General features: G+C 47.9%; 1 protein-coding gene across 1 annotated transcript in view; it reads right to left on the reverse strand.

The window, feature by feature from the left end:
• The window catches only part of AIP (AHR interacting HSP90 co-chaperone), a 340,731-nt gene that overhangs the window by 244,066 nt on the left and 78,446 nt on the right, over nucleotides 1–18,219 (reverse strand). The gene's annotated exons all lie outside the window — the stretch shown is intronic.

An 18,219-nucleotide genomic window follows, 5' to 3' on the forward strand; every position in this document is an offset into this window, starting at 1 on the left:
CATGCAGTGGAAAATACAGAAGGAAGATATATATATATATATATATATATATATATACACACACACACACAGACAACATGAAAAAATGGGTGTTGCCATACCAACTATAAGGAGACTAATCAGTTAAGGTGTGCTATTATCAGCAGGAGAAAAAAAAACTTCTGTAGTGATAATCACCCACCTTAATTGATTAGTCTCGTTATAGTTGGTATGGCAACATCCATTTTTTCATGCCTTCTGTGTATATATCTTCCTACTGCATTTTCCACTGCATGCATCCAATGAAGTGGGTTTTAGTCCATGAAAGCTTATGCCCAAATAAATTTGTTACTCTCTAAGGTGCCACAAGGACTCCTCATTCTTCAAACTTTTCCAGTTTCCGTTAATCCACCGATGGGAATTGCCTTTGTCAGCGGTTGTCTCCCTATCTAGCACCCTCGTGCTTTTTCACCTCACCGCTTGTGTGTAGAAGTTGGTTCCCAAATATTCAACACAGGCCAGATGTGTAAAGGTTGAAAGCACTTTGATACTTTGAAAATCCCACTAGGTGCCTTTATTTAAGCACTGTGCTATGTTGTATGAAATCCTTTTCAAAGGCAAATTTCTACTGTAATTTTAGGTATACAACTCCAACATAGACTAAGAGCCACAAACATTCAAAAATAATCAATTATACACCCCAAAGACATGAGATTTAAATAAATTCATTCTGGGTTCTTTTAATTTGCATTTTTTTATGAGCCTTTAGGGTGCACTGGGTTGGTACTTTTATCAGTTACCTCTCCCCAAGAATCCATATCCCTAAAACAGTTGCACATTCCTGTAACATCCTGTAATGTTTTGGACTTCCAGTAACGTGATTCCTCCTCCTCACACACTTTGTAATTGAAAACTTATTAAAAATTCTCTTTGTGTAGGTAATCCCCATCTTGCAGACGCTGAAGTGCAGACTTCATTCTTCTGTGACTTCATTTGTTGCATACCTAGATGTGGATTTTCTACAGAATTGTTCCTACTTCTAATTGCATATTTTCATAGCCTTTTTTTTTGTATGCTACATGTTTTATTATGATACATTTGAACATGATACATGATGTTCTTCATTCTGACAAGTTTACTGTTTCGTACTGCCAAAATCAAGGATTAAAAAAAAATTAATTATCTTGTTCCTCCTTTGCATTGATTGGGCAGCAGGCATAAGTGCTGACTGTGACACTGCACCCCGTATTCTTCACAGTGATATTATTATGATATGATTATGGCATAATTATGATGCATTTTGTATAAGATAAGTCATGTGAGGTGTCATTGGAAAAGTTATGATTTGCCAAATATGATTATCCTATTTGTGTGCATGTATCAGTTTTGTATCTGAAGTAGTGAATAGTGACTATGCATCTGGATTTCAGATATAGTTACACCTGGGTAACGGCCACTAGACAAGATGTTTTCAATCCAGACAGCTGGATGGGAAGGGCCTATTCCTGGTAATGGGTCATTAGGGAAAACAATTGGTCTTAGGAGATTTTTATCCACCACCTGAGCCTTTCTGAGGACAACTGGTGAGTAATGGCTGCTATGACTCAGCAAGATATGCAAGGGCCTGTAGCCAGGTCACATGATTCCAGACTCCACTTGGGATGTCAGTGTTTTTCCACAAACTGAGTTTGAGACAAAGGGTTCCCACCATATGCTAAAGCTATATATGTGGTTCTGTCCTCCCCACTCTAAGAAGATTCCTGGAAATATCCAAGGAACAAAGACTGAACTGGAGGAAGTGCTGGACCCAGGCTTAAAGGGTTTGTAGTTTGTGCAAGAAAGACCTGGGGCTTCAAAGCTGTAAAGAAAGGGCAGCTTGCCCCTTAAGAATCTGCAGCCTGCTTGTACCATCAGTTAGTGTGAGAATCTGCTATTCAGATCCAATCTATTTAGTGTACTAAGCTTAGTTTGTATTTGTTCTTTATTTGCTGGGTAATCTGCTTTGATCTGTTTGCTGTCCCTTATAATCACTTACAATCTATCTTTTGTAGTTAATAAACTTGTTTTTGCTTGGTCTAAACCAGTGATTTGGAGTGAAGTGTATGAGAATCTTAGCTCAAGGGGCAAAGATTGTGACATATTCCTCTCAACATTGGGGAAGGGGCAAACTTTATGAGCTTACACTGTACAGTTCCCTGTGCAGCACGTGATGGTATTACTTTGGGTTTATACTACCGTGGGGGTGTGTGCCTGGAGAGCTGGGAGTTGCCTTAGCTGTAGCCCAAGAGTAGGCAACCTATGGCACGGGTGCCGAAGGCGATACGTGAGCTGATTTTCAGCGGCACTCACGCTGCCCAGGTCCTGGCCACCGGTCTTGGGAGCTCTGCGTTTTAAAAACCCTTTTTACTTTTACATACAACAATAGTTCAGTTATATATTATAGACTTATAGAAAGAGGCCTTCTAAAAATGTTAAAATGTATTACTGGCACGTGAAACCTTAAATTAGAGTGAATAAATGAAGACTCAGCACACCGCTTCTGAAAGGTTGCTGACCCCTGTTGTAGCCTTTCTGTTGTAAGTTGATTGCAGGGGCTGAAGAGAGAGCCTGCATGTACTGCATCTGGGTGTGTCCCTACCTGTGTGTATGCTAGTGAAAGTCCAGGCTGGAGGGCTTTGCAGCTTGTCGCAGCAGCATAGTGAGAGAGGGAGCTCAGGCTGGTAGGTCAGAGGGCTCAGTGGTACTTCAGTTCCAGGTGTACCCCTGTGGAAACCTGTCACAGTGACATGGTCAGGCAGGGTTATATGCGCAGCTTGTTGCTCTGAGTCAGATTTGCACTTCATACACTGGGGGTGATTTTAAGTGTAGTGGCTTGAGGTTACTCAAAGAGGTTACTGGTTGTTATTTTCTGGCAAGGGAGTTAGGGACAGAAAAGCAGCAAGATGAGTGAAAATAGTGAAACCATCGTGAATTTGGAGCTGTGCAAAGTGCAGGCAGAAGAAAAAGAGGGAGAACTCCAAAGACTGTTGGAGATAAAAGAATTACAGAAAGAAGTAATTGAAGCCCAGCAGCAAGTCACGAAAGCAGAGAATGCAAGGCAAGAAGCTGCACACCAGAGTGTTTTGGAACTGAAACAGATAGAGGAAGACAAAGATATTAAGATCCAGAAATTAGCCATGGAGGGTGGAGAGAGAGAGAGAGAGAAAGAGCACTAACTAAACTTGTGAAAGAAGCAGAACCACATAAAAGATTTATTGAAACAGGGATTGCACTTTTTTAAAAAAAATTTAATCACGTTGAGTATTAAGCTGAAACCCCAGAGGAAAAAGATAAAGTCTCAGGTATTGCTGGAGTAAAGGAGAGCGTGTCTTTAATTCCTCTGCAACAATGGGAAACTGTATACTTCCTGGGCGAGCGAGTGTGGTTGAGATCAGCTCTCACAAGGTAGCTTAAGGCAGCATTTCCCCTAGAAAGGAGGTTGGGGGGAGGGGTAGTGGTGTTGCCTGCCAGTGAGAAAACTATCCAGGTTGCTGGCTGCAGATAAGCAAGGGACAGACCTCACGTGCATAGGGAGATGTATCCTAAAGGGAAGCCCAGTGCAGGCTGATGGAATTGTAGAGACCACTGAGGTGGGTGAGGGTTCCATTGACCCTGTAGCTGGAGGCAAACCCAACTCCGAGAGGAGGAGGGTGTAGTTCCTGCCAGTGAAAGAACTGTTCAGGCTGTTAGCTGCGAGCCAGGGCCGGCTCCAGGCCCCAGCGCGCCAAAAGCGTGCTTGGGGCTGCATGCTGCAGGAGGCATTCTGCCGGTTGCAAGGAGGGCGGCAGGCGGCTCCGGTGGACCTCCTGCAGGCGTCCCTGCGGAGGGTCCCCTGGTCCTGCGGATCTGGTGGAGCATCTGCAGGCATGTCTGTGGGAGGTCCACCGGCAGGGCCGTCCTTAGGCATAGGCAACATAGGGCAGCTGCGTAGGGCACCTGAAAATGTGGGGCACCACTGGGTCTTAGCGTCCACGCACTTTGTTTTCCTATCCTTGTTCTGATCCTTTCTGCAGGCTCCCACAGATGGCTGCTGCAGCCTGGTGAGTCTTCCTTGGGAGGGAATCTAGTAGGTAAAGTGAAAAGCCTCCAGCCTGCCAGACCTATTAGCGACAACACTGAAACTGTAAAGAGCCATCAGGGTAATGAACCATTTAACAAGGCATTTGCCAACCCCCAGTATAATACTGACAGGTTTCAGATGTATCCTGGTAGTCTGTACAGCAAAAACAAGGAGGAGTCCTTGGGCACCTTAGAGACATAATGGCTACACTGCACACTTTACAGCTGCACTTTCATTGCTCAGGGGTGTGAAAAAACACCCCCCTGAGTGCTGCAAGATACAGCGCAGTAAAGCGTCAGTGTAAATCAGGGTGGCAGTGCTGGAGCGCAGCTCCCCAGCCTGCACTCTACACCCGGTGAGGATGTGGGTTACGTGCAAGCGCTTGGAGAGCCTCTCCCAGCGCTGCCGCTCTGACCACACCCTACCACTTCAAAGCGCTGCCGTGCAGCGCTCCGAAATTAGTGAAGCCATACCCTACAAATATTTGGGCATAAGCTTTCAGTGGGCACTTATGAAGATGGTTATAGCCACGAAAGCTTATGCCCAAATAAACTTTTATACGTCAGTTTCTGAGACTTTACTGACAAAAACAGTGTGCATTAAGGATGTAATCACGTTACACAGAACATGTCAGTCTACAGGAGCTGTAGTTAAAATTATGCTTTAAAAATATGTTCATTAGTGAGCTGGGTGAATGATTATAAAATCACATCTCTAAAAAATGCGTGCCATAGACGTTTAATCACAATCATCTTTAGCCTTAAATGTTTGGATCTTTCAGATATATATTTTTAAATAAACCTCAAAGACCTCCCCTTATCTAAAATACACATTTTTAATTACTAATAGTTAAAAAAAAAAGCTTCCAAGTCTTCCTGGACTTTCTGTCCATCCCTTCAACCAGCTGGCCCTCAACTCCCGACTACGAGCAGCCCTAAAAGGACAGAGTCTTTCCCTTCCAGATAGCTGGACAAGAGTTCCCTTTTTTAATTCAACCCATTGATGAACTAGTTTTAAAGAAGAACCTCACAAAATCATACCTTAGTAGACATAAAATCCTTGTAACCTAAAATCTTTGATAGACGTGTTTTTTTTTAAAGTGTGAAATTTCATAAAACATTCTATTGTTGTGGGAGATTCAGACAAAGTAAAATTAGTTGTATCCCTTTTTTCTAAAGCAATGAACATTGTTATCAACACACTAACCTCTCTGATTAATTTAAAATGTCTTGTTTCATGAGTAAATTGTAGAATCTGAATGTTGGCTTAAGTTAGGTACAATAAATATAAATCATTCTTAAAATACTAGATATAAAAATGTAAAACATGAGAAGAGCTGCATCATGTATTCCATTAGTATGTAATGTGTGATTCGCAGGACAGCTTGACTCACCTTACTACGAATTGTTTTGCAAATAAGGCCTGTCTACACTAGGGCGGGGGTGCTCATAGATCATAGGTAGAAGGACAATAATGAATATGATCATACCTAGTCTGACCTCCTGGCATCAAAGCAGGCACAGAAACCCTACCCATGCTACTTCTGAACAACCCCTAACTATGTCCTAAAGACTGAAGTCTTCAAATTGTGGTTTGAAGACCTGAAGCAGCAGAGTAAATTATCAGCATCACCCACGCCCAAGTCGAACCTATCCGATTGCGCCTCCTATCCTTGCTAGATCTTAGAGCATAGTGAAAAACCTCCAGGCCTCTGCCAATTGCCTGGAGGTGAAAATCCCTTCCCGGACCCAAAACTATGGCGATCAGCTAAACCCTGAGCATGTGGGTCAAAGACTCACCAACAGCAGTCAGAGAAAGAATTCTCCGCAGTACTCGAGATCCCATCCCATCCCATCCAACATCCCATACAGACCAGCAACTTCAGCTAGAAGTATCTTATTCGACTTACCTCCCATCCTCACGAGCGGGAGCGACGTCCGCGGCTCCCCATGACTCCACTACCGCCCTTGCTCCGTGTAGGTTCCGGAGTCAACGGGGAGCAATTCGGGGATCGATATATCGCTCTAGATGAGACACGATATATCGATCCCAATAAATCGATCGCTACCGCGATACGGCGGGGTAGTCTGGACGTACCCTAAATCCTGACAACTTCAGGGCATATCAAAAGCCTGTGACTGACATTTTCTATCCCAAGTTTTAGTGCTTTCATTAGGCTACTTCTCATGCCATTCTGCATGAGGGAGAGGGTATGGGGGTCTCTGCGGGGAACTGTGACTCTCCGCCACAGTGAGGCAGGCTGGGCATCTCATTATCCTTTGCTGTCTTGTCCCTCCTCCCCCTCCCCCACCGGCTTGTGAGCTTGGGCTGCCATCGGGCATAGGGGCACCAGTTTAATAATACTGCGTTGGGCCCCATAAATCCTAAAAATGGCCCTGTCCACCGGAGCCACGGGACCAGCGGACCCTCCACAGGAATGCCTCCAGGAGATCCACCTGAGCCATGGGACCTGCAAGCGGCAAAGTGCCCCCCCGTGGCATGCCGCCGTGCTTGGGACAGTGGAATGGCTAGAGTCGGCCCTGCTGCGAGCTCATCACAGCTGGAGAGGGAATAGATCCCACTCCAGAGAGCACAGAGGTGTGTGTCTTGGGGAGGGAGGGTCAGAGGAGGAAACTGAAAAGGAATTAGTGGGAGTACAGGGATGTCTCCTCACTGATCACATGGGGGGAGGGCTTTGCCCAGGACAGAAAAGCTGGGTCAGTTTCTGTGCAGGCAGGCACTCAACCTGTGGCTCAGATTTTAAGAGGGAACTGTGTAACTGATCTCTCAGACTGATCTCTCAGTCACCCAACTGATCTCTCGGGGATAGAGAGTGGGGTGACAGAGGATACCCCAGTCCAGGTCCCACTTTTGCAAAATGCTCTTCCTGCTGCACTTGTGAAAACTAACTCTGTCTCTTTAAGACCAGATGAGAATCCGTGCGTGTCAGTGGAAATGCTGATGGCCAACCTGAGCAAGGGGAGGAGGAAGCAATTGCTGTATCTTACCCACCCAGGAAATCAACTAAGGAAAAGCTGCTGGAGGAGCACAGCCCTCTAGAAAAAGAGGGCGGTAAAAGTCCCAGTGCTGGGAGGGTAAATCACAAGGAAATCCTAGGAGCAGGGGTGTGGATTTTAGTGTATGAGCCTAGCCCTGCAGATCAAATCGGCTCCACAGAGGGCCAGACCCCAACGCAAGGTCCCCTCACATCCTTGCCTCACCAAAACCCCAAAGACATACATAAACTGAGAACCCTTTGTGACATTCTATACCTTGGGGGAACATCCTGGAACCCCCATATTCCTCATTTTTATATAATCATGATCTTACATATAAAACATGCCTTGTAAGGTACCAGGGGAAAAGTTATGACCTACTGAAAGTCATTTCTCTATCCATATATGTATATCGTTAATGCAGATGATGTTATGAGAATTGTGTTGTATGGTAGTCACTAAAACATGCTGTAAGTTGGGGAATCAGGCAGATATTAGCTCCCCAGAGGCAACAGCAAGGAAAGTAACTAACACCCGTGTGGGGTGTCAAATAACCCATCAACAACCATTGTCCAGCAAGGGAGCTACAATTCAACGACTCACCTGCATGAGACCCCACCAGGACAATTGCTCAACATTGCCTGGGGACTCAGCAATGCCCCCCAGGTGCGCCTGGACTTGTGCTCTCCAAACGCATAGGACTCAGAGTATAAAATTGAACACAAGGGGCCCATGGTCAGCCTTTCTCCTGCCCCCACATACGTTGCAAGCAAGAAAGACACTCTGAAGACTCCAACTGAGGGGACTGGCCCAGATTTCAAGGATGAAATCTGTGTACTATGAACTGCAATATCCAGTGGGGTGAGAAAAACTGCTGAATCTAGTTGTTGCCCAGTCTAATAGGGTTGAGAGTTCAGACTGTGTGGTTATATTTTATTTCTTTGGTAACTCTGAGGTTTTGCCTATCACTAAAAATCTCTCTTTTGTAATCAATAAATTTGTTTTACTGGTTTGTCTTTACCAGTGAGTTTGTAGGAAGTGTGTGGCAAATCTGCTCCGGTTTTGCAAAGGCTGGTGTATGTCCACTTCCCATTGATGAAGTGGTGAACCAATTAATGAATTTGCACTGCCCATCTTGAGCAGTGCAAGACTGTATATCCCTGAGATAGAGTGCTAGCAGCTGGTGGGATTCGGCTAGTGCCTTTCTCTGTGTGATTCATGAGTGGCTCTGGGAACATTCATGCAATCTAGCTGGGTGTGGGGCTCTTCTTACTGTTGTGCTGAGTGATAACAGCACCTGGAGGGGTTTGCTGCTGGTCACTAGCAAGGCATTGTAAGAGACAGCCCAGGCTGGAGAGAGTTTAAGGGGGCACAGTGGTCTCACAGTCCTAGGCTGCACCTCAAGGATCACATCACACCCTTACTGAAGGGGACACTGGAAAAACACACTAACCAGGAAGAAAGACCACTATCTGAACACCTGCTATGGTTCATGGAGGAGTTGGGAAAAAAATAATGAGCATTAAACAAACCAGACTGTCTAAACAGAAGGTGTGGTACTTGGAAACACCTCGCTGTCATGAATTTGCTGGTACTGTTAAGTCTCATAATACACAGTGTCAAAGTTAAACGCAGGACTCACAGTTTGTCAGACCACTCTGTTTTATTAGCACAGCGCTCTGCTAATAACACCCAGATAATGTGAGCACCATGCAAGACACAAACTATCTTATTTATACAGATAAAAGGGCGAACACTTAACAAGATAATAAAGGAAGCAGAATCTGGTAAGTTTACTTGGGCTAGGCATGCATATCTTATTTCCTTACTAATTATTTATGATCTCCTGTTAATGTTTCACCATTAGCACCCTTGTTAATGCCTAATGTTTCTTTTCCTGGCATGTGTATTTCAACATTTTTTTATTTCTGCTTAAAGGTACATACAACATTTCTTGAATCCATTCTTATTTTTACAATATAATTCATTCTACTTTCACAACAGTTTGTTGGTTATATTGAAGGTAAATCCTTTGAAAAGGTGTAACATCGTTGGGAAGAATTTTTGAACATGCTTGGAGTGGTATCAGGGAAGTCTTATAAGATACTGCTTCTCAACTAATACCTGTAAACAGGATTAGAGCTTGGCACAGCAGAAAAAGCATAATAAACCCAGTCTGCTGTGTGGAAGGGGAAACTGAAGCACACTATCTCAGGGCATTGGTGGCTAAATGCCAAGACTCCTTTGCTCTAAAATATATTGATATCTGCATTGTGTTAACAATGCTACACACAAGAATGCTTTCAGGCAACTTGGGAAAAGAAACACAGAAAAGAAACTGGGTGACAATTTGACCTCACTCCCATCAAAAAAAAGCCAAAACACTTGGGAGTTGTAGAGCCAAAACCTAAAGAGCGCATTAGGCATACTGCCTCCAGATTAGTCAGTGACTAACCTTCGGCAGTGTTCTATAGGGTAAGGTGTGGCACTGTGCCCCATATTCTTCACGGTGATATTATTATGATATGACTATGGCATAATTATGATGCATTTTGTATAAGATAAGTCATGTGAGGTGTCATTGGAAAAGTTATGATTTGCCAAATATGATTATCCTATTTGTGTGCCTGTATCAACTTTGTATCTGAAGTTATGGATAGTGACTATGTATCTGTATTTCAGATGTAGGTACACCTGGTAGCGGCCACTAGACAAGATGCTTTCAGTCTAGATAAGTGGATGGGAAAGGCCCATTCCTGGTAATGGGCCATTAGGGAAAACAATTGGTCTTAGGAGATTTTTATCCACCACCTGAGCCTTTCTGAGGACAACTGGTGAGTAATGGCTGCTATGACTCAGCAAGATATGCAAGGGCCTGTGGCCAGGTCACATGATTCCAGACTCCACTTGGGATGTCAGTGTTTTTCCACAAACTGAGTCTGGGAATTTGGAACACAGGGTTCCCATGCCATATGCTAAAGCTATATAAGGAAGGAGTGACATCATCTGTGGTTCTGCCCTCCTCACCTAAGAAACACCTGAGGAACAAAGACTGAACTGGGGAAAGGGATTCTAGCCTGTGCATGAAGAGACCTGGGGCTTCCAAGCTGTAAAGAAAGAGCAGCTTGTGCCTTAAGAATCTGCAGCCTGCTGTACCATCAGTTAATGTGAGAATCTGCTATCTCACATCCAATCTATTTAGTAAACTAAGCTTAGTTTGTGTTTGTTTGTTCATTTGCTAAGTAATCTGCTTTGATCTGTTTGCTATCCCTTATAATCACTTAAAAATCTATCTTCTGTAGTTAATAAACTTGTTTTTTGCTTTATCTAAACCAGTGAGTTGGAATGAAATCTATGAGAATCGTGGCTCAAGGGACAAAGGCTGTGACAATATTCTTGTCCCACATTACATCCTACGAAGTGAGTATTCACCACAAAAGCTCATGCCCAATACATCTGTTTGTCTATAAGCGGTGCCACAGGACTCTCTGCTGCTCTTACCTTAAACAGTTACCCAGAGACTTCATTTTAATACACTGATTAGATAAAAACAGTAAAACAAATTTAATAAGTACACAGAGAGAGAGAGAGAGAGAGTTTAAGTGAGTACAAGTAATGAGCATAGGCGCTGGGTCCATGGGTTGCTCTGGGCTGGAGCACTCACATGGAAAAAAATCCCTCTCCTCAGTGCCTCCTTCCTGCTGGGGGCTGCACTGATCAGCACCTCCCACGAATCAGCTGTTTTGTGGGCATCAGGAGGCACGGGGGGGGGAGGTATAATGTGGTTGGAGGAGGGGGCAGGGCCTGGGTGGAGCCAGGGGGGAGCACCCCTCCCCCCAGCAAATTAGAAACTCGCTGCCTAAGGTAATGAGGCATAAAAGTCCGAAATGTTACAAGAAAAATAGAGATAAAACACTTACTAGCATCTGCTTAAGAAACTACCTCAGTTGCAAAGCAAATTTTCTCACCACATGCTGCAGCAGATTACTGATAAAACTTTTAGGTCAGGACCTGACCGCTAGTGTCCAATGGCTATTTCAATTGTTTTCTTAGGTGCAGCGAATGAGGTGGGCAGAGTTATAGTTCCAGTCCCACTCTTGAAAAACATTTCCAGCCAAGAACAGGAGTCAAAGAGAGATTTTTTCCATCTGTTTGAGTTTCCTTTGTTTCCCTTCCTTCTTCATGACTCAGTTATGGCTTAAATGCAAATAAAGGCAAGCATATATTCCTTTGTTTAGCACAGACCTGTTTGCTGACTTTTCTTTGGGTAGGGCTAGGGGAGCGAGGTGTTGGAACATCTCTCAAAACCACTGTACAGGAAAATCTTATAATTTCCCATACAATGTTGTCACACCTATTTAAAACAGCTAAGCGGCATGTAAACCCCTGATTCCTGGAGATGGGTTCCTATTTGCGGATTGCCAGGCAGAACTAGGATCCTACCTGCAGCAGGGACTTAGGTTCTGAACTTGGGGGAGAAGTCTCTCTGTTCAGCATCTGCTATTGGCTGGTTTAGGCAGCTCCCCACCCAGCACCTTGCTCAGGATCTGTGCTTTGCAGGGTGGCCCTGTGGCTATTTTGGTCCCTAAAAGCGTTCAGTGCCTAAGTCCCTTAGGCCTCCTCCTCACTGCTACAAAAGGTGATCTTTGTTCTGTTTAACTCGGGGGAGCTATTCCCACAGTGAGGTCTCGCGGTCAGACAACGAACTTTGCTGTCTGGGTTAGAGTCCCTGACATACCTAACCACTTGCGTTGAAAAGTTATTCATAAGTATTTCAAATACTGTTTCCAACACTTCCCGCTAGTGACAGTGTCTGGCGTACATTAGAAACTGCACAGCCGGCGGTAAACAAAACACTAATCTACAGTGGAGAGGGACAACTAAGGAACAAACCCCTTCAGTCAGGGTTTTAGATAGAGCAGCTGTGCACACTGCTTCTCCAGCTTACAGAAATACTGGTCTCTGTCTGTGTCCACATTTAAATGGGAGATTTCACCATGGTAGCAAAGGGGGCAGCAGTGCCCCCAATCATCACAACAGGCCACCCCTGGACCAGGATATGGGGAAAGGGGAGAGGTAGCGGATGGTGAGGGCCTCTCAAAGAGCTGTAGCCCACAAAAGCTTATGCTCAAATAAATTTGTTAGTCTCTAACAAGTTCTCTTGTTCTTTTTTCTAAAAGAGCTGCTAGGTGTCAGTCATAGCTGGCGATAGCACATTGTGCTGATAGCAGTTTCTATTTTACAGCCGCTGCCAGGACCTTGCCCTGTGGCCTGTCTGATCCTTGGGTCTGTGACCGGCATCTTCCTCACCCCGCGACATGGACTGCACTGCACCCCCGGCCCTTCTGCCTCCACTGGCTCAGGCTGGGCTCAGTGCCCCACAACTGGGTCAGACTGGGCTCAGGGCTCCCACTCGCCCTTGCCCCATAACGGGGTGAGACTGGACTCAGGGCTCCCACCCGTCCTTACCCCCACAACTGGGTCACACTGGGCTTTGTGACCACTGCCCCACCTCTCCCCCCATCAATTGATGCTGGACTCGCTGCCTTGCCCCCTGGCTCCTCCCCACATCAGGTGATGCCCTGCTCACTGTCTTGTTTCTCTGCCCCTGCTCCCCCGCCCCTGGCCCCATCACTCACCCTTCTCTGGGTCACACTGGGCTCTGTGCCCCTGGCCACTCCCCCTTCTCTGGGAGCGGGGAGGGGTAAGGTACATTTGATTTATTTCCTGGACTGGTTTAGTCAGGGCCGTCCTTAGGATTTATGGGGCCCAACGCAGTATTATTAAACTGGTGCCCCTATGCCCGATGGCAGCCCAAGCTCACAGGCCGGTGGGGGAGGGGGAGGAGGGACAAGACAGCAAAGGATAATGAGATGCCCAGCCTGCCTCACTGTGGCGGAGAGTCACAGTTCCCCGCAGAGACCCCCATACCCTCTCCCTCATGCAGAATGGACATGAAGAAGATACCTAATGAAAAGCACTAAAACTGGGAATATGAAAAATGTCAGTCACAGCTTTTGATTGCCCTGAGTTGTCAGAGATTTAGGGTACGTCCAAGACATCACCCGCCGTAGTCGGCGGGTAGCCGATCGGATTATTGGGGATCGATATAAAATGGTTCTCATCTAGACGCGATATATCGATCCCCGAATTGCGCTCCCCGTTGACTCCGGAACTCCACCGGAGCAAGGGGCGGTAGTGGAGTCAATGAGGGACCGCGGACAAGTCGCTCCCCGCCCTCCGTGGGGATGGAGGTAAGTCGGAATAAGATACTTATCTGAAGTTGCATATCTTAAGCAGTGACACCCCCGCCCTATGTGTAGACAGGACTTATTTGCAAAAACTTTTGTAGTAAGGTGAGTAGCTGTCTGCTGAAAACCAAACATTACATATATGGAATCATATGCAGCTCTTCTCTGTTTTAACATTTCCTTAATCATAATTTTAAGATTGAACTTATATTTAGAATGTACTGCTTAAACTAAAGCAACATTCCAGGTTACTATCTATATTACCACTGAAACAAAGACATTATTATTTTAACATAATCAGAGAGGTTAGTGTGTGAAACAATGGTCATTGTTATAGAAAAGGGAACACTAAATTTACTTTGTCTGATCTCCACAACAAAATAGACATGTTTATGAATTTCACCAACTTTAAAAAAAAAAAACACGTTTCCAAAGATTTTAGGTATAACAGGATTTTATGTCTTACTAAGGTACTGATTTTGCTGAAGGGATCTCGTTAAACTAGCTCATCAGATAGTCAGAATTAAAGAAAGGGAAACTCTTTGTCCAGCTAGTCTGGAAGGGAAGACTGTGTCCCTTTAAGGGCTCTCGTCAGTTGGAATGGGAGACAGGCGGTAAGAAGGATGGACAGAAAAGTCAGGAAAGACTTGGAAGCCTTTTTTTTTTAACTATAGTAATTAAATGTGTATTCTAGATAAGGGAGGTCTCTGAACGGATTTATTATAAAAAACTATGTATATCGAAGATCCAAAACATTTAAGGCTAAAATGATTGTGCATCTAAAGTCTATGCACGCATTTTTTAGGATGTGATTTTATAATCTTCACCAGCTCACTAATGAATATTTTTAAAGCAAATTTAAACTAAGGTCCTGTAGACTGACATGTTCTGTGTAAATATTACATTAATGCACAACTGTTTTGTCAGTAAAAGTCAGAAAACTGACAGTAAAAAGTTATTTGGCATAAGCTTTCGGGGCATCTATGAAGTGGTTTTAGCCCACGAAAGCTTATGCCAAATAATTTGTTTAGTACTAAAGGCTTGGCTACACTTGCAAGTTGCAGCGCTGGAGAGGGTGTACAGCGCTGCAACTACTGCTCGTGTCCACACTTATAAGCTCAGCCAGCGCGGCAACTCCCGGCTGCAGCGCTGGCTTACTCCTGGTCTGCTACGGGTGTAGCGAATCCAGCGCTGTGATGCAGCGCTGCCATCAGGTGTGGACACTCCACAGCGCTGTATTCGCTCCAGGGTATTAAGAGGTATCCCAAATCCTGTCTACAACAAACCGAAGATACTCCCGAGCTACAAAACACAGCTGCTCTTTGCTCAGCGAGCGAGCCGACGAGGCTTTGAATGTTCACAGCTGTTTGCTTGAGGAGACAACCAGCACGGTGGGGGGGAGGGAGTCCGTCGAAGAAGCTGCTCATCTGGTCTGAAGCCTTTTTACATTTAAGAAGTGAGTGAGAGAGGGTGGAGGAAAATGGCAGAATTTGCAAGGCAGGGAGCTCACAGTGTCTGCCCCCAAAAATCCGCTCTCTCTGTCTCCCCGACGCTCCCTGTCACACCACCCCCCTCTTTTGAAAACACGTTGCAGCACTGAACGCGGGAGTGCCACAAATGCACCACTCCCAACAGCGCTGCAAATGCTGCAAATGCTGCAGCTGTTCCTACACAGCTGTACGACCACAGCTGTAACTCCCAGCGCTGCACATTCCCAAGTGTAGTCCATACTAAGTGCACAGACTCCTCTTGGTTGCTGATACAGACTACCAGGACTACCACTCTGAACCTGTCAGTATATACCTGGGGTTGGCAATGCCTGTTAAATGGCTTCATTACCCTTGAATGGTCTTTAACAGTTTCAGGTTGTGCTAATAGGTCTGGCAGGCTGGAGGCTTTTTCACTTTTAACTACTAGATTCCCTCCCAGGAAGACTCACCAGGCTGCAGCAGCCATCTGTGGGAGCCTGCAGGAAGGGTGAGAACAGGGATAGGAAAACAAAGTGCGTGGACGCTAAGACCCAGTGGTGCCCCAAATTTTCAGGTGCCCTACGCAGCTGCCTATGTTGCCTATGCCTAAGGACGGCCCTGGGTTTAGTCCTTGGATGGCATTTCTGCCATTGTCTTGCATAATGTCATACTTCACCCATTCACAGAACCAGCCCTCTGCCAGCGCCAATCGGTCACGAAGAGGAATGGTTCTGTAATATTTTTATGATGCCGATGTGTGCCTCAGTTTCCTCCCATGCCCTGCATGGCTACCCAGTGTGTGTGTGTGTGTGTGGAGGGGGGGGTTTGATCTGCTCGCAGGTGGACAGATGTCATCTACCTGTCTGGGCCATTAAAGAACAGCTGAACCTGACCCAAATTCACAGAGAGGCCAGCCAGCCAAAGAGGCCCCAAGGCCTGAGAAATCCATATCAAGGCCCACTAGGAGGTGGGAACCGAGCTGGGGAACAACAGGGCAAAAGGTGTCAGGGGCTGAGGAGACGGGCAGGACCCCTCTGGGGGTGGGGGATGGGGCACAAAGGGGGCTGGGACTCCTGTGGCTTCACCTCAGCTTCTCTGGAGGAGGAGAACTGATCCTCCAGCCCCCTGGGTCAGTCTTTTGTTCCCACATACTGAGCGCAGGGGCTCCCCTCCCCCACCCAGCTTGTGTGTGTGTGGAGGGGGGTCTTCATAGCCCATCAGGCAGTGAGGGGGGGGTCCCCCTCCTTCCTGCCTGTAATTACCTTGGTCATTCCCCAGGCTGCCTCCCTGGTATTAGTTTCCACACCACGGGGAGGTGACCTGGTTTCTTGCAGATACTGGGGGGAGGGAGGGGTCCATGCCCCTCCCTGGCAGCCACCCCACATGCAATGTGGCTAATGCAGGCAGGGCTATTGGGGGAGGGGGGTGTCTGAATCACCCCTTCTGCTCCCAAAGCAAACAGATGGCATGTCTGACACAAACCCTATCCCCCACATGCAGCCCCACAGGGCTAGAGAGAGCTCCATGCTACACAGACAGTGACTGCTTTCCCCCAGGAGTCTTCCCCCACACTTCACAGCCAGGGCACATCTGATGGGGGAGGGGAAGGGCTGGGGGGGCAGGTAAGGGTTGGGGGGCAGGGTGGAGGTTGGGTGAGATGGAATGGGTTGGGAGGCCTGTGGGGGGGTCTGGGTGAAGGTTATGTAAAGGCTGGGGGGATGGAAGGGGTTGGATGTGGCCTGTAGGGGGGCAGGTGAGGTGAGCTGGAGGTAGTTGGGGAAAGCTGTGGGGGGTTTGGGTGAGAGCATGGTGGCTGGCAGGGGGTTGGAGGAGGGCCGAGGGAGGGTATGCAGGCCACAGGAAAGGGAGTGGGGGGCTCTGTGGGGATGGTGGGATGAGTAGAGTTGTGTGGGGGAGCTGGTTCAAGGACTAGGGGGGACACAAGGCTGTACTGGGGGGAGGGAAGATCTGGTGGGAGCTCAAGGGATCTGTATTGGGGGGGCACTAGTAGGAGCCAAGAGAGGGAGCAGGCTGTGGAGACCTGTGGGGGGAGAGTTGTGGGGGGGGCTATAGGGGGATTTGGGAACAGAGGTGTGGGGGGTGCAGGCTGGGGGCAGAGCTAAACTGTCTGGGAGAGCTGTGGGGACGTATGGGAGTGGGCTGTGGGCAGGGAGCAGCTGGGGGGGCTGTAGGCAGGGAGCAGCTGCGGGGGGCTGTAGGCAGGGAGTGGCTGTGGGGGCAGCAGGTGTGGGCAGGGAGTTGCTGTGGGGGGAGCAGGGTGTGGGCAGGTAGTGGCTGTGGGGGGGGTTGTAGGCAGGGAGCGGCAGTGGGGGCAGTGGAATGTGGGCAGGAAGCAGCTGTGACGGGAGCTGGGTGTGGGCAGGGAGCGGCTGGGGGGCTGGCGGGGGGAGCTGGGCCGGTGCCCACTGTCTCCGATTTCACAGTGCTGGGCAGGTGGCATCCAGTTACGGATGCACAAGGAAACCGGCTGGGACTGCATGGGTATCACAACCTCAACCAAAGCTGGGGTCCCCGCCTTCCTGCAGCCAGCAGCCTCACAGCCACTACCACAAGAAAGGCTCCACCTCAACCATCTCTCAGCAGACAGCCCTCCCACCTCCCCAGCCCACACAGCCAGCCTCCCACCCTACCCCCTCTGCTGCTCTTCCCCTAGCCAGCACTCCTGCCCCACTCCCCACAACAGCCCTTGCTGGGAGAGGCTGGAGTAGCTGGAAGCTCCCCCCACAGCCAGCATCCCTGCTGCCGTCCTTACAGCGCCCCCTGCTGGGAGAGGCCAGGTGCTGTAGCCAGGATGCCCCACTCCCGACATCTCCTTGGCAGCCCCAGGCACTCTCCAGTTTCGGGCCACACGGGTAGTTTTACCTGGCGGAGAAGGGGTCAGGTCGCATGTCTGACCCCTCAGATCCGATTTCCCCCTGCACCCCCCTGCAATCTCACTCCAGGCAATGAGGGAACCTGATTCGGAGTGGCGGCAGGAAGGGGACCTGGGCAAGGGGGTGGGGGTGGATAGAGCTGCCAGCTGGAGCCTGCCCTTCTGGGAGTCTGCATTGGAGTCACAGAGAGAAGGGAGCCAGGAGCTGCCCAGCACAGCCATAGGGAGGGTGCCAGGGTGGGAGACTGTGTGTCGGACAGAAGGAGCGAAGGAGTGTGGCAGAGGGAGACAGGAGGAAGCCTAGGAGGGAGGGAGGGAAGGCCTGTGTGAGGAGGAGGGAGCTTAGTGGTGGGAGAAGGAAGGAGGAAGCGTGGCAGTGGTGGGAGGAAGAAGAGGGAAGGAGGGAGCCTGGCAGTGGTGCGAGGAAGAAAAGGGAAGGAGGGAGCCTGGCAGTGGTGGGAGGAAGAAGAGGGAAGGAGGGAGCGTGGCAGTGGTGGGAGGAAGAAAAGGGAAGGAGGGAGCGTGGCAGTGG

Source organism: Chelonoidis abingdonii, chromosome 4, assembly GCF_003597395.2.
Source record: "Chelonoidis abingdonii isolate Lonesome George chromosome 4, CheloAbing_2.0, whole genome shotgun sequence".
In the NCBI taxonomy this organism is placed as follows: domain Eukaryota; kingdom Metazoa; phylum Chordata; order Testudines; family Testudinidae; genus Chelonoidis; species Chelonoidis abingdonii.